This window comes from Apis mellifera, linkage group LG6, assembly GCF_003254395.2.
Source record: "Apis mellifera strain DH4 linkage group LG6, Amel_HAv3.1, whole genome shotgun sequence".
NCBI lineage: Eukaryota > Metazoa > Arthropoda > Insecta > Hymenoptera > Apidae > Apis > Apis mellifera.
Genome location: NC_037643.1, coordinates 12,463,168 through 12,489,051, shown reverse-complemented (window position 1 = coordinate 12,489,051; position 25,884 = coordinate 12,463,168). Strand labels below are relative to the sequence as shown.

At 36.2% G+C, this 25,884-nt stretch overlaps 1 protein-coding gene and 1 long non-coding RNA gene across 6 annotated transcripts in view; one reads left to right on the top strand and one right to left on the bottom strand.

Annotated features, from left to right (window-relative positions):
- LOC411155 (teneurin-a) overlaps window positions 1–25,884 on the bottom strand; it is a 658,614-nt gene that overhangs the window by 425,276 nt on the left and 207,454 nt on the right. For all 5 annotated transcript variants that reach the window (XM_006569977.3, XM_006569976.3, XM_006569975.3 and 2 more), the window contains exon 2: window positions 8,516–8,551. The gene's annotated coding sequence lies outside the window, so the exon portion shown is untranslated. The remainder of the gene's footprint in view (window positions 1–8,515; window positions 8,552–25,884) is intronic.
- On the top strand, window positions 20,983–25,250 carry LOC102655786. The gene is made up of 2 exons (XR_003304907.1): window positions 20,983–22,928; window positions 23,030–25,250. It is a non-coding gene; the product is annotated as an uncharacterized LOC102655786 (long non-coding RNA).

Sequence of the window (25,884 nt, the reverse complement as noted above, 5' to 3'; positions counted from 1 at the left end):
TTATTATAAGTTAAGTTTGAATTGTTGTAATTAATTTATTATCATGATATTATATTAAATCTGTGCATCGTACATTTAATTTTTCGTCTTTTATTTGTTTTCTGGTCAGGTTTATTTTCAATCATTGATTCACAAATTATAAAATGCCCGAGTAAATTTCTTTTTAACTTGCAATTGTAAATATAAATATCTCTAATTTGTTATAATCTTTATCTCACAAACAAAAGTTCATTCGTAAAAAAATAACTAACAAGAAAATAATTTTTTATTTTTAGTCTTTGCTTAGATATAACAAAATATAATATTTTTCGTATCTTATTTTATTATTCTTCCTCAACAAACATCAAATTTTCTGAATATTTTCACAAAACAAAAATAATACATGAATTGTTCCAATGAATTAATTCAGCTCATTGAATCATGATCACTTTAAAAAAAAGCATGGTTAAAAAAAAATTTGACAAGTCATGCCATGCCCCCCCACACGATTCTCTCCCTCTCCCAATCCTCACTCAACCAGGGTTTATAATGAACTTTTTTCCATTCTATCATTTACGCGCCCCCTTGAATATTTATCGAAGTTAAACCGAGACGAATTTAATAAATACGTTATGATTTAATCGGGAGGAACCCGAGTCAAGGGGCTCGAGATTACGCGCCCAAGGGATTGGACGAGGGGCGGGAGAGAGGGTGGAACAACCGCGGCATATAAAAAAAAAAAAAGAGAGAGGAAAAAAAAGAACGAAAGGAATCCCGGTTAAAAGGCTGATGAAGGATCCTGTTCCTGCCCCGTGGGACATGGACGTAATGCAAGGAGGAGGGAAAGAGAAAGAAAAAGAGAGAGGGGGGATGTTATGATATCGTTTAAATATTAATCGTGGATGAAATTTATCCCTTGACGTGTTGAATTAAAAGAAATTTCGCGTACAAATTTACGATCTCTTCCATGGTTAACCAGTGACGAGATATTTTTATGATATCGTCCACGATATTTTTCTTTTTATTTTTCTTTCCTTTTTTTCCCGTTAGAATGAAAAATAAAGAGGTATTATTTTAAATCGAAGAAACAATTGTAAGATAATCTGGCAAAATGTAAGCAAATCTGGTAAATTGTTATTATAGATTTCTTTTTCAACGTGAATGATGAGATTGATGAGAAGAAACTCCTTAGTCAGTTTATCTTTGAATATTTCTATCTGTAATCGTATCGAATAATTAAATAAAAATCGAATAAATAAATTATTTATTTATTATACTCGTAACGCAGTCGGTGATCGGGATCGTTTGCGTTTCAATTTCTCAATTTTTCATTGTTTTTCAAGACGAATAAATAATAATGGAGGAGATATTTACGAGGGAATCGGAATTGGAAAGCATTGAATTAACTTGCTTTCGACAAGTTTCCAAGCTTCATTAGTAAATTACACTAATCCGGGACAAGCATATCTCTTTTTTAGTATTCCTCGTTCCTTTTTTCTTTTTTCTTTTTTTTTTTTTTAACAGGTATTTGCATTGCAAATTAACCTTTATTTGCCACGATTCGTTCTACCCGTAATCCATTTTCCTCTTTGATTCTTTTACACGGTTTTACAGATGTACTCCCATTACCACGGGGGACTGCATTTGTTTAACACTGCTTGAGAGCAGCGCCATCGAATTAACGAAACTTTCGTTCCATCGTCCCCACGAGTCAATCCCCTAATTCGCGCCAATTTTATTCCCTATCCCCCCTCTCCTCACTCTCCTCGAATTGTTCGACGAGAATTTTCGAAAACAAACAACAAATCCGTTCCGAAATCCAACTTATTTCTACGAAACTTATGTAATCGAGATAACGAGTCAAGAAAATCGTTGAAATTAACGATCGAAGTCGAAGTTTAATCAAAAAAGACTAGATCGAGAAAGGAACAACAAGAGAGAGAGAGGGGAAAAAAAGAGGGAAGAAGAAAAAATAAATAAATAAACAAACAAGGAAATATAGCAGAATCTAATAAAGAGTTTGTTAAAAACTCCACTTTGCAAACTTCGTCCTTAGATATTCAAACAAACGAGAATATAGAAACTTTCGCCGACTCGTTTAAAAACGCCCCCCTCCGAAGAAACAACTAACCTCAAATGTGTTCACACACACCGACACCGATCCGTCTAATTAGACCACCTCGAAACTAAAAAACACCGCGAATCCCGATATAACCTCCCGCGTGGGCAACCCTCGAACTAACCCCCCGCCAAGAATCGCGGCCTCCAGATCTCCAGGAACGAAACGATAATTGCTCAAAGTGAGACGGGGACCCAGGTTCGGATTTCTCTCTGGTCGCGGGGCTGCTACTACTACCCCCTTATCTCTCGTCGTTCCGACGGGTTATCAGGGAAAACTGGTGCGCGGTTTAACTGGCGCTGTTCCCGGGCGAATCCCTCGGCCGAGAATGACCGCCGCCTCGAAAGAAGGGCGGCGCTGCGGTCGACGCGCTCCAAGAGATAATGTTAATATCCCCGGCTCCGGTTTTCTAATTGCCAATTATTTCAGTTTGTTCGAGTCTTTGTTCGGCCACCTTATCCTGGACACAAGTGGCAGGGCGAAGGATCCAACATCGTCGGCCTGGTTGGCTTTACGCGATAGCTCGGGGAGGGCTGGTTCCATGTCTGACATTTTTTTCGTAATTGTGCTTTCGAGGAAAGGATTAAATCATCGATAAATTTTTCTATTTTTAATTTTATTAATAGACGAATGATCTCTTTCATTTGTTTGAATAAAATTTTTCGAGATCAGAGGATTTGATATTCTTTTTTTTTTCGAAAAATCGGAATTATATTTTTCTAAACAAAGATTAATTTTGATTAATAAGATGTTTCGAATTAAATTTTTTTCTTATATATACGTTGATTAAATCAATAATGGATTGGAAATATTCGATGGAAATTATAAAAAATATTTTAAATAATCCTGCTCTTCTCTCTATTTCGTTTCCATTAATATAATACTCTAACAAGACTTCGCGCGTTCGTTCGAAAATAGTCGTTAATCATTAACAACACGCTTCGTGTATCCGGCCAATCTATCAGACAACAGTACCACATCGTATCCCATCGAGCATTCTCGAGCAGGAAGACAGGCCTTTTTTAAAATTCTCCGCCAATTTTCAACCGAACTGTGTACATTTTTGCCCGGTCACGCGATATCACGACCGCCACTTTTTACCATGTTAAAGAATAATCGCTCGCTCGAGGTCTCGCTCTGTTAGCCGGTTCGACCGAGCCAGAATAGGAAGGAGAGAGACGCTCACGTGAAACGGTGGGCGGCGAGAGGATTGGAGAGTAAAAATCCCTGGATGGAGGGCATAGGGCCTAGATTAAACGCGATAATACACCGTTCTGATACCTTTTTGGCCCCGACGCAGCGAGCCTCGTTATCCGCTTTCCCTCGGCAACGTTCGCCACGCCACTCGCAAGCGGTGGCTCCACAAATTTTGCAAAACACCGATATAAATCGTTTGATAACGCGTCTGGCCCTGGGCGTCGATATATACGCTTGGAAAAAGGCTGGCGCGCGGGCAGAGGAAGGGGGATGGGGGGGAAAGGGAGAAAGGGAAACAGAGATAGGAGCGGGATGGAGGAGGTGGCGCGGTGGAAATTTGGCGAAACGCCAACCCGAAGCCGTTTCGAAGGCGAGTATAAACAACGATCAACGACGCGTCGGGCTGATATCGTTAATTGCAAAAACTATACGCTCTTGGTCGGCTATCGTCCTCTGCCTGTTGTTGGGTTGGAGAGAGTGATTGGAGAGAGTAGAAGTTTGTAGTGTGTGATGATGGTAACGTAATAGTATTTGCAAGCCAAACATTGAGATTAGTCAATTTGAATTCAAGTTTTTAGTTTATACGTGATGTTAATACGTATTTTGAGAATCGAATTTAGAGATCAATGCAAGTACAAAAATTAGTAGATTATTTATCATGTTATGAGAAGTCGAAGTTTATGTTGGACGAGACGAAGATAGAGCGAGATAGCTCTAACTCTTCCTCACATGGCGGCGCCACTGTTTCGATATCTCTTCGTCTCATTTCTAGCGGAAATCTGATTTACTTATTAACTTCTTAAATATGTAACAACCGACACTTTTATAGTGCCAATTTTGTTTCGATTTCTAGAAAATAGTTCACGAAATATATATTTAGATTGATGAAAAAATAAATCGATTTACTATAATTTGTAATTTTTTTTCCATTCTAACCTATAAAGAAAAAACTAATCTACATTACTCTGTTGTGATTATTAATTTCAAAATAAAACGTAGAATAAAAAATATTTGAATATTTGTCAACTGCTGTATAGCAAAGTTATCTTTTCTTTTTAAATGAATATTTAACAGGGGCTGAAAGCTGCAATATGTCATACGTGTTGGACATTTCTTTTGTTCATCGTCCAGTTTTATTTGCTCATTACTCAAAGCCTTTGTTCTCTTAATCATTTTTTATCTTGACCAACGAAACTATATTATATTTCAAAGAATGTAAATGAACTCGATCCCTCGATCTTAAATTAATAGATATATTATACGCAAATTCTCATGGATTGTTTATATAATTCGTTAACTACTTCACTCACAATCAGCGATTCACCGCGAATATTCCACGTCAACCTTTCGCTAACTAGTTTCTGTTAAGAGCGGAAAGACGATACTTTAGGCCGGGTAACAACACGCTTAAAGTTCCCTTTCCCGAAACTCATGAATTAAACACACACGAAATTTCACGATATTGCATAATGAAGAACCTAACTACCCCTTTGGGATTTTTCAGGGTTGACGTGAGTCATGCGGCGTGACCTTGCGGTGTTTTAATATCAGTTTGATGCATATAAAACGATGTTCCCTCAATGGAACTTTGAGCATATGTATCTCCTACGAATTGTTATATAAATAACCGAGAATTAAAGAAAGAATAGTAGATATACAAAATTTCATAATGGAACAATTTTTACAATATTGTAATTTGAACATTTCACAAATATCTTTTTTCACAAATAGATTTGGATCTCGATTTTCACATGATTCTGATTCGTTTTACGGCAAATAAATATCCTGCAATTGAAGAAATATTTCTAAAAAGCGAGATAATAAATTAAACGATTGAAATCGAATCGACTCTATTTCCTTTTAAAATTTTCTTACCCAACTTTCTAAAAGCCTATTATTATTTCAAATTCGATTGATTTCACAATCTCGTCGTCTGGCGAAGATCTAAAAATCCAACCTCTCTTCTCTGAGAAAATATTTTTACACACAAAATCTTTAAATCGAATAATTAAAACTTGATACGATATCAACCACGATAAATTCGCAAAATCTTTGACAAATCCTCTACGTTATCATCATTATTATTATTTCAAATTCTATCAATTTCACAATATCTCTTGCGAATATTGCGCAAAAAATCTGGGCGCGATATCTCCTCCTCGAGGAGATATTTTTAAAAGGCGGGCAACGATGCGCGGGTAATTAAGCATCTCTGCGTTGCACGGCCGCTCCACAAACCGGGCAGTAAAAACTAAATAAATAGGGGACGTCCGGCGTAGAGTCTGGCCACGGCGAAACACGCCCGGCTGGATCAGCCCTGGAGTCTGCACGCGGCCAGAGAGCTTGCGCAAACACAAAAGCTCACGAGGGGGGAGAGAGGTGAAGAACAAACAGCAGTGACTGTAAGCTGCAACGTGGCCCGGGGCGCTGCGGCCTGTGTGCTGTTGAGAAAGGAAGGAAGGAAGGAAGGAAGGAAAAGACGAGCAGGGAGGGGGGCAGGAAAGAGAGGCACGGAGCAGAAGAGAGGGGACGGCGGACAAAGACGGGGAAACTTGGCCGCGACGGAGAGGTGAAAAGGTGAGACAGAGGCAGGTGCTGGAACTGGTCGCCGTATAGAGTAGCTTCCTCTTTTCGAAGGCATGACCTCATCGCGTTGCTGAACGCTGTGCTGACGTTCTCGAAGATGTCGGCCCCCGATAACGGGATGAGCGCGTGTGGGGAACGCGTGAAGATCCGTTCGCGGACGTACGCGAATTAAAATGAAAACTTTCATAACGTTTCATCACTGTGCTATTCAACAATTTTTGTTGAAGTTGGATAACGAATCGGTATCCATTCATCAGATGCAGATGATAATATTGCGGTAAGAGGGGAAAATTAAGATTGGTGGAACAATAATTGAGAGGTATTATGATTGGATGGGAAAGTGATGGAAGTTTATTTCAACTTCCACTTCAGAAAGTGAAGCATTACTACACGTATATCTATAATGAAAACAGTACTCCCTACCCGGTCACATCGGTTCGACGCCACGAGTTATATATATATACGCGTTTCCAACTTTCCAGTCATGTCGGTTCCGCCGATATTTTTCCAACTTTCCAGTCATGTCGGTTCGCGGTGTCTAAACACAGATCTTACGTTTCCTTCGAAGGAGAAACTTCTCTTTCGCTTCTCCCTCCCCTCGAACTCTACGATTTATCCCGAGTAATTACTTTCGACCGCGCGCAATCGACTTTCTGTATCGAGCCTCGAAACAACGCAAGTTTGCATAATTGTCCAAAAACAATGGGGACGGATATATTATTCCGAGCAGGCGAGCAGCCAAGTGTGCAACTTTCGCGCTTATCTATTTACCAGGTATGCCTCGAAACATGTGCTCGTTCACAAACGCGGATTGTGCGCTCGTGGCGCCTCGATCTCGAGCGCGTCCCGCGACAAAATGTCGGAGACCGTGTAAACGCGCCCTAACAGCGCGTGTCACTTTCCTGAATTATACTGAACTGAACCGTGCACGCCGGTTTTAATACACCGAATTTCACACCGCGGCGGTTTCTCTGACGTGGTATACACTATTTTCGACGGAGGGAAGATCCTCTCCATGTTTCAACCCGGAAACACATTCCACGATGCAAGAAATCGGCCGGATCTTGAAATCCTTTCAGGCGTAGACGATGCTCTACCCGTTTGATATAATACCGTTTCTACGGAGGCTCGACTCCTCGAGCATTTGAAGCATCCCACGACAATTCTCGATTCGATAAACTGGAGATCATCCCGAATTATTTTGTACTTTCACTTAAATTTCCACCGTGGTTTTAATTAGTTTCTGGATAAAGTGCCACTTTTGTTGCAAGAGTTTTGTTGGAAATTTATAATTTTTTAATAATTCTATTCTCAATCTCAATTAATTAACGACAAATTTAATAAAATCTTTGTTAATAAAATCTTTTGGTCATAAATTTTGTTTCTTTGTAGTGATTTGTGATATTTGTCATCAAATTTTCTTATATTGAAAGTTACACGTGTTTTTACGAGTTCTTATCGAGATGCAGATGGCGCAAAATAACGACGATGAATGAAAATTTCAGGCTTTTGGATTTTTGGATTTTTCATAAAACCAATCTCCCGCCCCAATATATCGATCTTCTGATATCTATAATGGCTCTATGATGCTTTTCAACTTCTGAAAGTATTATCCGTTTAGTTACATAATAAACTAAGTCGTAACTTCACTCTTCCCCGAGATATATACATATTTTCATAACTTCGAAAAGTGTATTGACATTTTTGACAAAATTACACTGGATTCTGATTGATAATGGCCCGCCATTATAATATTCTCTTAGACTTGGTTTTGTCTATGAAGAGATAAAGTGGAAATTTAATATAAATTTTTTTTTTCAAAATTTTCACTCATAATCTTTAAATACTTAAATATTTTGTCAACAATAGTTCGTCAATCGCATCTACAATTCACGTATTTTACGAATATTGATCTGATTGATCGAAATAAAAGCCTATATCCACACAACAATCTATAATTTAATTAATTTAAAGAGGAGAATACCAATAAGCGATTCCGACAGGCAATGCAAGTCACAATTATCGCGTTATCACGTCACTGTTGAACGAAATAAAAAAAAAAAAAAAATCCTTAATTGCGAATGAACCGATTTTCGCGTAGAAAATCCCGAGATTTTTCACAGTTTGCGTTGAACTTTAAGCGCTTTGATCGTTCAACGTTGATAGCTGCAATGGCGGCGATATCAGCGATATTCGATTTTCCGGAGCAGCGGTCGTCGGGTCGTTTCCGGTCGTTTCTAAAAAAAATATACGCCGCATGATGGAGCGCGATTTTTGTTCGAAGCGGGAGCGAACAGGTGGCTTGTGTCTCGAAAGCTAATCGAAACGCTGGTTTTCGAAACGTGTAAAAAAAAGAAAAAAAAGAAAAAAAATATCGTCACTGTGTACATATATAGTAGTATAGAATAGCGTTTTACGATTGATTTTTCAAATTTATTTGCATCAATTATTGCGAAGATTATTTGTTGTATTTTTGTTTAAAAAAAAAATGGATTTGAAATTGAACTAACTGAAAGTAATATTTCAATATTCTCTTTTTTTTCCCTCCCACCCCCTATCTTTGGTGATGGTTCGATCATAATTATATTAGAATTTGTATGATAGGTTAATGGAGTTCAGTGGAGGTTAACTCACCTATTATTTTTGGCGTTGGAGAGGTCAGCGATCGTTCTGTAACAAAAATACGTAAATTCGATTTTAACTTCTTTTAACTTCTTCATAATTATTGCAACGTATAATATTACGATTTATTTATCGAATTTTATTTATTTCTTTCGTAAATAAATGTAAGAGGAACAACTATTTATATATCAGCAACAATTAAATACGTCATATATTATATTAAATTATTAATTTATCCTCTAATTAATTATATAATCAATGTTTCAAATTATTGTCAATTCCATTTCATAATAATCGATAATATTAATTTTCATTATATTTTCATTCGCTGTAATATTTATTTATTTTTAGTATATCCTACTGTATACATGATAACACGACCATATAATAAACATAAATAGGACAATAATTCGAAAATAATTTTACATCATTATATCGATAAAATATTTATTTTTTTTTATTTCGTTAAAATATTTCGAAATTTATTCATTATTATCGCGAGTAATAAATATTCCTACCAGATCGAAATAGCTGGCCAAAGCTGGCCAAGTATAACTTATTGCGTCTAATCTAGCTTCATCACTTAGCTTGCAACTAGGTTAGTGGACGCGAGCTCATCATCCACAGGAAGCCTTGTACTTTCCAACTACGTGGGGGTAACTTAATTTGAGATACTTCCATCCCGAAAACCAGTGTGTCCGTCCGATAATGAACGGAGGGGCGAATGTTGCGTGTCCAGTGTTCGTTCCAAAGATATATTGGAATGTGTTGAGAATAGTTGTATAACAGATCGAGCGGCGGCGCTGTCGTCGTTGAACAAAGATCGAACGAATCACACGATCGAAACGATTTCGTTCTTGAATTTTTGTCATCTGAATCGGATAGCAATGTACGGAGCAATTAATATTCTTTAGTGATTACACAATGATAAAATTAGGTGTTTATCGATGAAACGTTGTAAGAGATAATAACGGGTTTAATTGTTTCCAATTTGGCAAATTGAAACTGAAGTTGAGATTAAAATGAAATTTCATGGCGCATGAGGCCAATACGTGTTTGTTGTTGTCCAACTATTGTTTGTATTTTAACTCGATATTGCAAGGCAGCAAAGTGATTGTTTCGCTGATGTAGTGGCACGAATGAATTATCTGGTCGAACGTGACGATTGAATTAATAAATTGATACGTTTACGAAAGTTCTTTTTTTTTTTTTTATGATTATTAATTTCAGATTCGGATTTAAAATTAATTTGAATCGTTGTATTAAATATCTCGAATTAAAAAATTCTATCTTTCCACTGGATGATTTATTTAAACCAAATTTTAATCACGAAAATAAATTATTATATAATGTAAATATTTCGAGAGAGAAAGGAATATTTAATATGGATTAAAGATTTTTAAAATTTCAATTTGAATTCAATGTTTAAACAACAATGTTCTTTTTATTACGTTTCAGAATTACGTTTTATTTTGAATAATAATTTTGTCCAGCATCTAACACTTTATTCGTGGCCTGTCCCAAGGTTCGTTAACTCGTGGTCTCGTTTTAAGACGTTATTACTACGATGATCGAATACCGCCTTATTACTGACTCGTACCACTTCACGTCGTCTTCCATCAAAATGGAGTCGAGTCTAACGTAAGCTACACGTTAAGGAGGGGAAGATGGACGAGTGTTTCACTTGCATTTTATTAACGTCACATTTTAGACCGTTCATTACTTAATATACCCTTTCTTTCTCTCTCTCTCTATATATATATATATTATTTTTATAATATAAACGTGCATGTATTAAATTTCAAAGAGTTCAAATTCAGAATTGAAATAAACTTCAAAATAACGCACAAGAATTAAATACACGATATATTGTATACAATTATATTATGACATTATTTAGTTACGTGATATTATACCTGCATCACTTCATCTAACGTAAACTTAAATTGCTCATAGCCCATCCATAAATAATCCGACCAAATAATCTACCTTCAAAGCTATAGAGCTTCAGCTTTAAACCCGTATATTTCGTAACTTTCAACGTATTTACACGTCGCGTCATCTCTTCCATAATGGAATTCTCCGAATTCTCGTCCGACCTACATAAATCGAAAAATTGACACGTTCTTTCAGAGGCGAGAAAAAGAAATGAATAAAGAGTGAAGAAAGAGGATGAAAAATACGGTAGCCTTGTTGTTGTTTCGCTGTGCGCGTGTGTACACGCAACAGAGCGTAACGTATGGCCGTGTGCTTTTTTATGCGTCTGCGGATGAATCGGTAACGGCATTTTTCGCCAAGTGACGATAAATTACAGCGGTCGTGGCGACATGTGCAGTCATCCGCGCGAGATATGCGCGCGATAAATTCGATGGATAATCGGTCGGAATGGCGCCGTCCTGGAGGAGGGGGGAGGCACAGTCGAAGGAATTATCCAGTCCTTCTCGTTCGACCGTGGTCTCCATCCATTTCGAAGGGAATCGGATGAGTGGAGGGAAAAAATGAGTTTTCGTTCCTGGCATTCCAATTATTATTAATATCCGTTCACCTGATTCATTGTATTTGACACTTCGTCTTGAATAATCTAGTTAAAGTCGAAACTGAACTGACTTTTGAATATTGTACAATGTGATGCCTGAACTGATGCTGCTGCTCGAAGCGCCATCTACCATCATAAGTGCCAGTGTATAATCATTTGTATTATGGGAAAAAAGGAATTTGCTTTTCGTTGCTTCGCATTCTAATTTTTATTAATATCTGTTCATCTGATTCATTATATTTGCTATTTCGTCTCGAATTGTATAATCTGTCAAAGTTAAAGTCGAAACTAAACTGATTTTTGAATATTGCATAAATTGGTGCCTGAACTGATGCTGCTGCTCGAAGTGCCATCTATTGTCGTACGACTGTAATCGTTTATATTACCAGCTTCGAGCGAACGAATAGTTATACTTCAACTATTTTGCGGCCATCTGTAATGATTCTAATTGTATTTCTTATGTACAGTTGCTAAATTCTGTTTCTCTGTATTCTATTTCTATTCTAATTTTTCTTCCAATTCTTTGAAAATTCAATGAAAATACGCTTGTTTCTTATTCTCACTGTGATTCGTCAGTGAGCATAGAAGTGTGAATTGTGAAATGGTACATTTTTATTTAAATTGTAGGTTAGGAAACTATACTTACTCGTAAATTATTATTACTCCATTGAAGGTACTCGAGTTATTGAAAAATAAAGTCTCTATTTTTCTCCTTCATGCACAAATCTTCAAAATCTTTATATATATTAAATTTGAAAGAAATTAGATGGAAAAAACCTGTATTTAAAGAATAAAAACGATAAAAAAAAAAAACACTCGCAATATAATCCAAATCTAACGATTAAATATCAGTGATCTCTCTCTATATATCTTCTCTTAAATTGACTTCCAACTTACAGGTTGGAAAAGACCTATCCTAATAAATCAAGGCTTCTAGAGCAGACGACGACCTCCCTGTCTTATAAGACGAGAAATTTCTTCGTTCTCTTGAGAGACGAGAGTGCGGATCGATTTTATATCGCTCGATTGTCCGAGCAATCGTTTCCTTCGAATCTCTCCACCGTGATAACGTATTGCTCCTCGCGCAAAAGTATCCTTGGCCGCAAAAAAAGATCGAGAGAAAGAGAGAGAGAGAGAGAGAGAAAGGCACGAGAAGGAGACAGATATCGTGGCGAGATAACGGTCTACCGTAAGTTCCGGACAATGTGTTCGATAGGCGGATGCTTTTGTCGTAGATTAGCAGCACGATTCGAGCCCTTGAAAATCTAAAGAAAGATGGGGGACGGGATATTGTTTTCTCGCTGTCTAAACGGCATTGATTCGTCAGGGGAAAGGGTGAGGAATCGTGAAGATTGGCGTTACGTCGGATTCGATGAAATGATTTTTGACTTTTTTCGTGAAGCTGAAGGAAACCTTATTCGAAAGAGTGTATTTTCGTTTCGTTTGGAGGGAGACTCGATCCCATTTCTCCGATTTCGTTCGTTCATCTTATCATTCTCCTCAATTATTCCCTTTTTCGTAATTTTTTCACAATTTTTATTGGACAAAGGAGTACGTAGATATATGCAACGCGTCAAATTATATATACGATCAAATTGCATTAGTATATTCTTTTCTCTAAAAGTAAGAAAAGATTATATAAAAGTAGGTGCAAAAGGTTTATAAAATAGGTTTTGTAATAATATGAAATGTATCGTTTAATTCGTGATGAAAAATTAAATTAGGATTATATAGTGCATTCATTGTATTAAAAATAAAAATGAAATACCTATATTTATATAAAAACATTCCTTTTTTATTTTTACTGATCCTTATTCAATCCTATATAATGTGATAATCAAGTGATTATTCTATTACTAATACTAGTAGTGACTACTTATTAGTCAGAGAAAGGGGAAACTTAAAAAATCTCGTTCATTTCCCTTTCGATCCTTTGAAAATCATTTAAGGAAAAAGAAGGTAGTTTGAAGAGAGAAGGATTAAAAAGAAAGGCAAGAATCTGTAATCGCGATCGAAAGTTGCGTTTAAAATAAATACCGATTCCCTTTATACCCCTCCATCTCCAGTAATTTCATCCATTTAGAGAGTTAAATATATTTGACGATATCATGGAAAGTAGCAAAGTAAGACTTTTTTCCACATTTTCGGCCGAGTATAAAGCTATTTACGTATCCCATTTTTCGCAAAAAGGTTTCTTTTTCCCTTTTTCTTCTTTTCGCTTCTATTCCTATACCCGAACAGTCCGCCCTTTCTGTCGTGTATATAACAGGATGAGCCGCTTTCAACGTGAGTCGAAAGACGTTCGAGAAATTCGCGATGCTCGGCTCACAATGAAATGGTTGGCCAAGGGCGTAGTCGAAGTTCCACGGCAATGAGATTAAGGCCTGATGCAACCACGACGCCATCGCGATTTCGTGGAGCTGACGCTTGTGCTATCTTAATCGGCTCCCGTTTTTAATGAAAACGATATGCATAATTGTAGTGTCCCAGTTATAGTTATATATATATAAAATATAAAATTTGTTTAAAAGTCTTAATTTTATTTTTTCCAAGTTCGATCGTCGAATGAATCATTTCGAAGAGAATAATCATCTTTTATACCGTTTCATTCGATAATAAATTTTCGAAAAAGATAAATTCTGACCCCGTTATGTTAATATTAATGATATTCGACGAATATCGAAAACGAAAATCAACAAATATATCGTTTTTTGGCAAAATTTTATTTAGGTTAAATAAATTTTATGATTTTTCTTTTCTCTCTTTTTTTTTTTGTTAGCATACAAATTGTAATAAATTTTGATGAACTGCTTGTTCAAATATTATGAATGAAAAATCAATTGCAAAATCATATTTTAACGATAACCGATAATTATGAGTTTAATTTTATAAATGAATATATAACAGGTAATATAAAATTTTCGATAAAATTAATATCGTATTATTTAATATTTTACGTAATCTACCATCATTTTCAATATATTAAATTGATAATTTTTAATAACAGCTCAAATCCACGCGAGTTATTAATGTAAATGTAATAATTCAAAAAAGAAAAAAATATATATATGTACGAGTACATTTGCATAACGATATTGCTCAAATTGTGATTGTTTTTTTTTTTAAAGTATAATAATTTGTATAATAATTCTGGTGAGGAGAAAAATTGTCATATCGAGAGAAATGTCTATAAATATTTTTTCTATTTTACAAAGAGTTTCGAACATTTAATCAGTTGTACAAACATTACTGAAAATATATATATATATCAATGTTCAACGAAATTTTGAAACTTTAAAATTTACTTGAAAAAACAAGCGATTGAGAATATTATTTTCCAATGCGAAAGTTTTAAACAATTGAAATACGATCGCAATTCGATATAATTATGTTACCACGGTCGATAAAATATTATTAGATAGTGAATATTTCACAATGAGAAAGAGAAAGAAGTTGAATTATCTTCATTCGAAAATAAAAATCAAAACATTATGAATTATCATACGCGTATAAAATTAAATTTTAAATTTTTAAATTGGAAAATGGACAAAAATTGTACTATTTATATTTCCCCTCTCTTAATTTAATGAGCGACCTCAATTTCAAGCGAATTTATTAATTTTGTACAAAAGTTCTCGAAATTTCGTGTGGGGATAAAAAAAAAACGTAAAAAAAAAAAAAACAAGAACTTAGAAATGCGACCTACTTTTTAACACGCGAATATATAATCGAGCATATAATAATATATTCCCTTTCGCATTCTTCGATATATCATCCCTTTTCGCAACCCCCTCGTGGAGCAAAAATTATTTCAAAGAAATATTAATAAACGTTATTAACGAAGCGCCTCGTTTAATTTCCACATGCGAAGATTTCATTACAACGAGCTTTGTTGACTCATAAACAAAAACCCTACAATTTTTTAGGGAATTATGAATAATAGATCGAGGCAGCAAGGCAGTAAAAATGCATTTTTCGAATATTTTTTTTTTCTTTTTTTTTTCTGATATTCGCGTCGATTCAAATTGGACGTGTGAGAATAATCGACAGGATTCACTAACAAAATGTAAATTAGAATATATATATATATATATTTTTTTTTTTTTTCATACAATGTATACATATGCACGTATATCAGAAACAAAAGACGAAACAAGTTTTCCAATTTTCTTTCGATAATAATTCGTCGATAGAATTACGAGAGAGAAATAGTAGAACACATAGTCTCATAAAATATAATACCAATCTGAATTGATTTAAGTATCGCGTCGGATTATACATAAAATGTGGGAACAGTGAAATTTTGTTTAAGCATCGATGAAATATCGAAACAGATTTGTATGCATAATGCTCCAAAGTATAGATACATGTACAACGAGTTACACATGTTGGAAACTAGTTATATAGGATTAAAGTAAACGTATGGTGTAAAATTTTATGAACACACGCGTTCGTATCGTGTTTATATTCGAGTATGTTTTATGGACATGTATATATTTGTGACTGAGCTATCCTTGTGACAAGTGGAGATTACTTCAAGGACTGATTTAAAGTAAATTTCTTGTTTATTGGTATCGTAAAAAGTTTAACAAATATTTACAAAAAGTTATCACCCCGAAGAGAAATAGAATTATGAAGATTTTGCTTGTTACTAAACGGAAAAAGTTTAACATTAAAATTTTCGTTTAATCATCAATTGATTCGTGTTAATTAATCTTAAGCTTTTCCTTGAAGCGTAAAAATTGATTAAAAATAACTTGATTTAAACCGACCTTCGAAGAAAATTAATTAATTGTCGATAACTTTTCAACGAAGAAACAAGAGGATAATGATCTTGATAATATATTTGAAAAAAATCAACAGGTTCGAATATCTTTCTTTTTCCAACTAATTATTAAAAATTTTTACAAATTTCAAGATTAAATATATATATATATATATTTATATACAGTTACTAAAGTATTCGTTCTATTAACGTAACGTAATTTTAATTACCATTTTTCGCGAATGTAAATTTTATTTATCTCTGTACGTATATTTATACTTCTGTAAGCCGCACAGACAGTCACAATGTTATTTAAGACTGGCGCCCACCAGCTAAGGAAACTCCGGACTAAACTTATTTCTAAAGAACGGCGCACTTTAAAACCTTTTTTCCCAGAGCCTATGTCTCTAGACCGGGCAGCAATAAAGCCCCACGATAGTGCACGAGCGCTTTATAATTACTGGTTTTAATCTCGCAACATTATTTCCGAGGAAAAATACACCAGGAGAAATTTTGCCACCGAACTAGGGAAGAGGGGAGGGGAGTTAACAAGAGTTATTCATCGCGAGGCATTCTTTTTGTTTATTCTATTTTACGCTTGAACTCACTCTCGTACACTTGGACGAAAAAAAAAAAAGACAAAAACAAAAACAAAAGAGAAGGAATGCAACAGTCTACATTCATTAAATCTTCGAGATTGTAAAAAATTGACATTGAAACTTGGATAATGTAATTTCTTTTTTTATATTTTGTTTTTTTTTTTATTATAAAAATATTTTTAAACGTGAAAGTTTTCAAAGATTCAGTTTTTAAAATTTTAAAAACAAAATTCCACGATGGATTGTAATTTATCATTGTTGGTCGCTAATTGGCATGGAATTGGGGAACAAACGGTTAATGGAAAACAGATATTATATCTTCAAAAGATGATGACCTCACTTTGACTTTTTGGTTCTCGGATATTTAATCCTTAACGAAATAGTTAACAGACAACTAGCGATCAAGTAAGCAAATAGAATACGTTTGTGTTAATTGAAACGGTTCAGAAATAGAGATGTCTAATTAACGCGACATTGGCCAATTTCTCTTCCAGGAATTCTCGTCCAGGAATAGATCTTATCGTCCAAACATAATATCAACAGCATTGACTTTAATTGCAAAAACTAGCCGAGATGACTTTGCTTAAATTAACGAGATACTTTACTGTGTAATTAATATAATAGTTGAAACTAATAATTAGTTATCCAATTACGAATATAAATGAAAAAAAAAGAATATATTCGTGATATTAAAAAAATAACTTTAATTTTAACAATAAAAAGAGAAAGAAACAGAACGACATTTATTTATTATCTCAGAAATAATTGAGATCATAATCTCCTACGATCAAAATTAAAATTAGATAATTCATAATTAAAACTGAAATGAATTTCCAAGACATAAATTAAACCTGTTATGGTTAAACGAGTCAGGTAAGAATAAATCTTTATCCTTCCACACATACGTATCACTAAAATCAAGATTCAAGAAATGCGTTAAAAAGCACAAAAAAATTAAGATTAAACAATTTTTCAATCGCAATTCAATTATTTCAAAATATTCAAATTATTAAATATTATTAATTATTAAATTATTAAATATTATTTCAAAATATCGATATGCAACTCGTTCCATCTTCTTTCCAAATATTCGACCTCTCGCAAGACGAATCACTCGTGCACAGTTCTTTTTCCATTGTGACGTGACAGCGTAATGGCGGTAAATCACGGAAAGCCGAATTAATTGGGTCAAAATCATTATCAGCCCTTCTCGCTGGTTTAATGATCTCGACCCTGGCCGTTCAACTTGAATTACCGCCAGTGCCATGCATTCGTTGTCTCGCGGATATCTGCGCGCATGCACGAACACGAAACGTCCGTGTGTGGAGAGCGAGAGCGAGCGAGAGGGAGGATGATCGTGTTCGAAGCCAGGACGCGTCGTTCCAGATAATACGTCAACAAGATCGAGTCGAATTGATATAGGACGCGCCAGGACCGTTAATTCCGCGTGAAACGGCAGGAAGATACGGACGGAAGGATGCATAACCCGATATCCGATTAAGGCGACTTCGGTGAATACGATCGAGCCACTCGTATATCTTCCAACAGCTCGCAAAACTGTGCGCTTCTAGAATTTGGATAACATTGTTATCGTCTTTGCATCGCGTAGTTTTCATCATTTGTTTTTATTCCTCGAATATACAGTTGCAAATTTATCGACTGCATCGCTTCTCATTATTTTGTGCTTCGAAAATCTATTTCTAACCTCTAAATATTCGTGTATATATCATTGTACATTTATCTGATCGTTTTTTAATTGTCTCGCCATGATCATCCTATCCTAGCATTTTTGATTAAGATTGAAATACTTTGAGATAAGAAAAATGACGTTCCAGCATCATGTTCCATATCTAACGTTGATCAACTAAACATTAGACCAGTATGACATTTTTCTCATACATCAAACGACATCGGTAACATTCCACGCGTCACGTGAAAAAACGGTTCGAACAGGTCTCGTTTAAAAGCCTGACAATCATCTCGTTTCCACGAAAACGTCTCACCAGCCCATTAAACGTGAAAAACGAACTTTCCACTTCTTCCTAACCTATCTATCAATCATACACCTTGCCCCACCTTGCCAACAATTCGAACCTCATCACCGTTCACGATCCAATAAATATTAAAATCGAGCCGCCACGCGCAACGACTTCGAGCCGCCACTACGCTCATTAATGATTCATTTTTTCACGGACAATACGTCGACGAATAATTTCGCACGCCACTAAATCGTCATTTGTCCCCCGCGTTTTTCCGTCCGCCTCTCCACTCGTTTCCACCATGCGTACAAGCGCGCCATCTACCCGCACCGGCGTTAATCGGTCGGAATTTTTTCTCACGAGCCACCACGCGTAGCCACGAAACGCTCGTCACGAAACGTCCGCTCGGCGATCCGTTCAATTTCTGTTGAGCGTAATAATAGCCGGCCAGTATTAGTTAGGTTCACAGGCATTGGACCGCGATCACCGTACGTTTCCAGGGACAAACGATCGCCGGATCCGGCATCGACGGGACAAAAGACACGCGTAAATAGGCGGATATCGATGCGTGCAACGGGCAGATTTACCAGCGGTAATCGGCCGTGCGTATTAATGAAAGTGTCGAGGTTATTGTTTCGAGCGGTGAGGCGCGAGCGTATTCAGCGGTGGAGTAGGTGGCGCCGGTGTGTCATTCGAATTAATTCGGTTTATCGGGAAACCGTAACACGCACCAAACGACACGGCGGGCTGCACTTTGGAAAAAAAATTGCCCGGCTACCGACTACCGTAAAAGTGATCATGCGTGTATTCGATGAGGGAGAATAATCTGCGAATGGTCTGCGCCCGATGCGATGTCTGTTTCGGAATTGGAATGGCGAATCGTGCGGTAAAATCGTATCGAGTGATCGTTTGTTCGATAGAAAATAGAAGACTTTTTTTGCATAGATTTATATCGTCCATGTTATAATGTAAATTGTATATACAAAAGATTTTTCATAAAAATGTGAAATTTAAAAATAGACGAAGATAGAAACCATAACCTATTTCTAACAATTGCTTGTAACTTTATATAATAAGTTTTTGCACATCAACTTTTGTATTCATTTCAGCCTCTCCATTTGACAAATTTTATTGATTTTATATTCGTTTTAATTATTACCATTTCTTTTATGACACATCTATGTAGACGTCGTAAACCAGATCACGGTTGTATTTCGCGAGTGTGGTTTCACAGGATGGGGAGGGGAAGAAGACACAGGGACAAGTCGGTGCCGGGCTCCAACAACTCGAACAAGTTCGCGATGCCCGCTACCTTTTGCATGGAATAAACTTCCATCCGCCGTAACTTTAAAATTGATGATCTCGGTCGACTTACACGTAACCGTATACAGGTTGCACAGGAACTAACCTGTCGAGGTTTATCGTGGCCCAGGGAGATGCTGCTTGCCTCGCCAAAGAATTTATTTCGATTGGCCGTTTAGCCGCACGGTAATTATGTCTCGTGGGGTGGGGAGAAGAGGAGAGAAACGTTCGCGTGTCACGCATCCACGTTATTGAAATATTACTGAGAAACGTGCAACCGGGATGTATCTTGGTGAAATAGAACTCTACGCTCTAGGTTATTTACAGTCAGGTGGAATTTGAATTGTTTTCTATATTATTTCATTTAAATTAAACAACGGAAGAGTACAGATCCATTTTTGACAAGTAACAATTATCGAATCGATAGAATTGAGGTTATGTATATAATTCACGATATTTCACTTATCCACGCGTGACATCCAATCTTCGGAGAATAAATAATCCTGACGATACACAATGTGACACACGTAATCCACACAAACTGTCAACACAATATATATATATCTAGACATCATCCGGGAACACTTGTGAGATAAGAGGTCGACAAAGTATCGTATTCGCAAGTCAGTTGCCATCAACAAGAGATAAGCCTGTGTACATGGCGGGTTGTCGGGACGTCAAATCGGCGAGTAATCTCCATTATCGTGGTCTCTTGTATACGAGAATCTTCGGCTGGACGTCCGGACGAGGATAATGTTTACAAGGCTCGAAATGCTCGTGCGTTATAGAAATGAACGATCGTCGAACGAAATTATCGATCGTGAAACGGAAATTCTCTAGCGTGTAACTGTAAATTCGCGTATATGTAGTGTGCTACGATAGAAAAATTCCACATCTTGTGGAAATCGTCCGGTATTCGAGTGTAACGTGGCGAAAGTCGATACGAGAACACTTCGTTTACGGACCACTGGGTTGTCCAATCGAACAGTGAACTTCTAACCTAAGTTTCCCATTTACTGAAATATTCTGACGGTGGACCGCGCTTGGCCGTTGAATTTCTCCTTTCGATCGATGCACGTGGGCAAATAATCTTGCGATTTATTTAGAAAAAAAATTCTTATCTCTGAATTGATTAAAATTATAGATTACCAGTCGGAAAGAAAGGAGAATTTGTCATTTATGGCGAAATAAGTATAGATATAAGAAAAATATAGTTGAATAACTAGAGTATATTATTTTTCAGATAAATAGAGCAAATTATTATAGTTATACTATTTAAGAATACAAAAAAAAAGGGAGAGAAAAATGCAATCAAAAGAGCATACGAGACACGTAATTAAATCTGTATCGTTGTAAAACGTTTCGTTGGAAGATGGTAAATTAACGATTTGCCGCATAATAAAACAAAGCATCCGGCTTAATTTCGCTTTTGTCCTCGATTTCTCTGCTTCACGTGCATCACCCTAGACTGTTGAAAATATCGGGTATAAAAAGCATTCGTAGCTAGCACGTTGCAATTACGCCGCGATTCCATTCAGTGTGCGAGAGATCGTAGTCGAAGATAGTATGGTGTTCGATTGAAATTACGCACGGATGGGGGCGTTTAAAGCTTACGACCATTTTTACACTGTAAGTGTCGGAATTTATAGCGGCGGGCCATTACACTGGCTTATCCACTAGCAATTATGGGAGCAATTAACGAACGAAATTTTGCCCATTTATTTAAATTAACCTTACCATCGGTTGATAATTTAATCCGCGCAAAAACTTTATTGTCACTCCGCGAGCCAAGGGGTGAGGAGGGGGGACAAAAAAGACGCGTAAACGCGTTGTTATTTCATTTCTCTCCGATTGAAATGATTAAAAACGGGGGAAATAATTACGAAGGGATACAAAATATCAATTCGAAAATGGAGGGGAAGAAAATTAACGAGAGCATCGTTCTAACTTAATATTCCTAATGGAGTTCGAAAATTAACGAAATATCATGGATGGATCGATCAAAGCGGCGTATGTATTTATTTCCTTTTTCTTTTTTTCTTTTTTTATATTAATACGAGATTATTTCGTATCTTTCGCGTTTAAATTTCACCGGAAACCGGCGTCGCACCGATTTACATCTGTAAATTTCAAACAGAATTTTGATTGGAAATGAAAGTGTTTACTTGCTTTGGTTATATATTCTTGGCGAGATAAAATAATTTTATTAGCTTTTAGTAGTTTATATATTGCTTTAATAAATAGCCCGATAAATTGTCGCGATAAAATATCAGCTTGGACACACCATCCAGTTAATTGTGCAAATTATCATTCCTTTCATTTATTATTCAAACTTTTGCATTTTACAAAATAAAAATAATTTCACGTTTCACTCGTTCAGAAATTCATTTCTTTTTATTATTCGCTTCTCTAACACGAAATTAACACTCCTTTCGGAGGAACTGCTAATCCTCCATCCCGGTGATTCGGTCAGAATCGCAAAGAAATCTCTTGTCGCGATTCAAATTAATTTTCCAAGATTAAAGCTGCCGGTATCCCGCGTGGTGCGCGCCTCGTAAACAAGATGGTGCACGCGGGAACTCGACTCGAGCGCGCGCGCGCGCACGCGCAAGAAAATCCAACGGCGTTGTAACAGTGCGCCGCAAGTTGACCTCGTCCCAAGTTTGCCTCGAGACCGAGATAATTGTCGGTGAGTAACGTCAGCCTCGCCTAAGTAAGATTTAACTCGGCGCAACACGGTATGATTCGGTTATAACTCGATATTAACTGTAACGAAGCACGTCTTGCCTCACTCCAACACTGGGGCTTAAGCGCCATCGTGTTAACGAACAACCTATGCGCGTCTGTATCGAGCCATGCTCGACCCGCTAACTGACCTACACGCGTACGCTTCTGTATATACTGTATATAGGGTGGTCCATAATACCTATAGTTTAAAAGAATTGAATCTGATTTAATTGAAATAAGTAAAACAGTTTTCAAGAGTTATGGATTCTTGAAGAAACATCTGTCTTAGAATCTATCTTGAATGGTTGTTATCGTTCAACGTTAAAATTCATTTTGTAAAAATTCTTTTCTTAGGTTAATTAATTAAGGAGCAATGGAACGGTACAAAAGTGACAATTACCAGTAGATAAAATAAGGAAAACAAAGTATGATAACAGGCAAAGAATAGGGCAATTATCATCAGGATAATGATAAAGAGGATAAAAAGAAGAGATAAATGAAACCAATCAAATACAAAGTGAGATAGTCACGTGAGAAATAGAAATAGAAATGGTGAATAGAGAGAAATAGAGATAAAAACAGGCCACACGTTTATATAACACTTTTTATTTCATTCAGATTCATCTTTTCAAGCGTGCATTTATGAATCGTCCTGTACACCGCACACAAGAGGCGCATACATAGAGGCACAGCTTGATTCAAACACTTATACACGAACACGTGTCAGGATGGACGATATAGACAACAAACGGGGGAGGGAGCAGAGAGAGAGAGAGAGAGAGAGTAACAGTTACGGCATACGGTAACGCGCCAGTATTGACAAACATCTTCATTAGCTGCCGCTGCTGCTTGTGCGCTATCTGCCTACAAACGACCTATATATACGCCCTTGCCGCTACTCCACCTGCGTCGTTGGCCGCATACCACCAATACCTTCAGACACGCTACCGATTCCGAGCCAAGATTGCCGTTTGATTCGAATTAAAACGACACGTTCAGGTGATGGCCACGTATGCGTTCATTGTCTCAATGTTTGGATACGGTTCTCTGTTGTCGTGGGAAAAGTTCGACCCGTGTTTGGATTCGAGAGATGAGTTACGGCCGAAATTTCTGCATTTGTGATGGTGTACGGTGATTACTTGGCCGTAGAGTTTCCTAAATACTTGTCATTCACGCTTAATGCTTAGGAGGGCGCTCGCGTCGGACATGTTTAGTGGAAAGTTCCTAGAGAATCTGGGGATATGCATTGTTGGTATGGGATTGAATTGTTAAGTTATCGCTTTTCCACGGTTCAGAGAAGAACTAGACATTTAATATGAAGTATTGAAATATAATTTAAATTATTAATTTACCATGAGATGTATGGTTATATAATATTTATAATTATAGTCGCAAGAAAAGGATATTGGAAAGTTTTATTAATAGATTAATAATTTTCAAAAGTAACGAGATTGTAGAAGTAAAATTTTTCAGAAAAAAGAAAATATTCAAAAGGAAACGCGGTTGTGAAAACAATACGTATTATTTTATTCAAAGAACAATAAATTTGCTTTAACGACGGGTTGACAAGAACAATAAAGAGTCGCAAATATTCGATAGCTTGAAATACGTAGAAAATACGTCCCGAATAATTATTAACGAAAAGAAGATATTCAAATCCATTCGTGTTATTAAATTTTCCATTATCGAAACAACTTCCATTCAAAAATTTTCCATGCACGTCGATAATTTCGTTCGAACATCTCGAATAATGATTCATCTGACAAACTTGTCCCCTGTAAAATTTATCCAGCTATTCGAAGATAAAGTGGAAATAGTGTACTAGAATCCATAGATTTTCCCCCGAGCAAAAAAAAAAAAAAAAAAAACGATACAAGAATGAGCTCGATTGCAATTCGGCGTAGTTTACGAACGCAGATTAAATGGACGAATCGTTCGCATCCAAAAAAGAGAGAGAGAGAGAAAGAGGATTAGTGCACGCGGCCAAGTAATGAGCGAAAAGCCATAGTATTTAACGAGCTCTTAATTCGTGGACTTTGCAACTCTGAATTTCTCTTCGAACGAAGCGAAACAATCACGCTCGAATCGGATAAGCTAATGAAGTTTCGATATTCTTGTAAAGCGAGAATACCGTTTCACTCGCCTCTTCGAAAAATAGAGAAAAGATCTTTCAAAGAGATGTTCCTTCCACTAAAGAAAGCTGAACTCTATCGCCATTAAAAAAACGCGGCTTCTTTTCCCAACCGAGTCGATATTTTTCTTCATTTTTTCCTTTTTCACTTTTTACCCTCTTTCTCTTCGCGTTCATTCAAATTATAAATACTCGGCGAAAATCCGCTCGTTGGAATATCGAAAATTCGTTAATTAAACTGCATGCCTAAAAGGCGAATAGTTTGTTGACTGTTGAATATAATACGAAGCGCGGGAAAATTGAAAGGTAGGGCGAGTTTAACGTCATGCGTGTTCGCTTTGAAAATGTAATTTTTTTTTCAGAATATATAAATAAAAATTGTTCAATATGAATTTTTTTCTTTTTTTTTTTTTTTTAAGGAAAGTTAAAATTTACATATGCGAATTTTTAGAGGAAAACTGACGACGTCGGATAAATGCGATACACTCGAAGCCATTACGAGAACCGGTAAATCAATTTGTTGCGCGAGCATCGTGTCGAAACATGGTAAATGGTTTTCTGTATATTTTGTACAGGCTACTTATTCGCGAATCCTTGCGATGATTTATGAATGAAAGTTTACTTTGTAAGCTAAACGATGTGTGAGCGATTATATCCGAGCTATAATAAGGAAATAAAACGAGCTATTCCGTGCTACGAGATGAAATATTTACGTTTATTATATTTTATACTTAACCTTTAATTTAGGAAGATTATTTATAGTAACAGTATTTACTTGCTTCATGATTGTACGTAGAATATTGTATTTTAATTTTATAACAATGGTATCGAAATTTTTAGATTAGAGATAAAAACAATTAAAAGAGAATATGAGTATATTAAAATAATCCACAAATTTTCCTCTTAAAAAAGTTATGTGCAAACGTAACCTAAAAATAATACTCTAGAAACAATTCATTTAAACCAACTTTTACTTCGCAAGGAATAACATATTCTTATCAATGTTAAAAAATAAAAAATCTCACTCACATAAAGAGAAGACAATTTTCTGAAGTGAAAAAAATTATAAAAACGAAATCGTTTAAAATCGAGTTGACAAATGATCAGTTTACTGGGTCGAACGTACAAAGAATGGTAGCGACAGTGGCGACAGATGCAATAACGGCGACATTAACAGAAAGCAAGCGACGCACGAGCGACAAGGCAACGGTAGTTGCGATGCAAAGAGGTAATGGTCATAATCTTGTTACCAATTCCATTTGTCGAAACAAACGAACTCCGACCAGTACGTGCCGGCATCGAGCATATCTACCCCATTGTCGCTAATACAGTTTCTATCCCT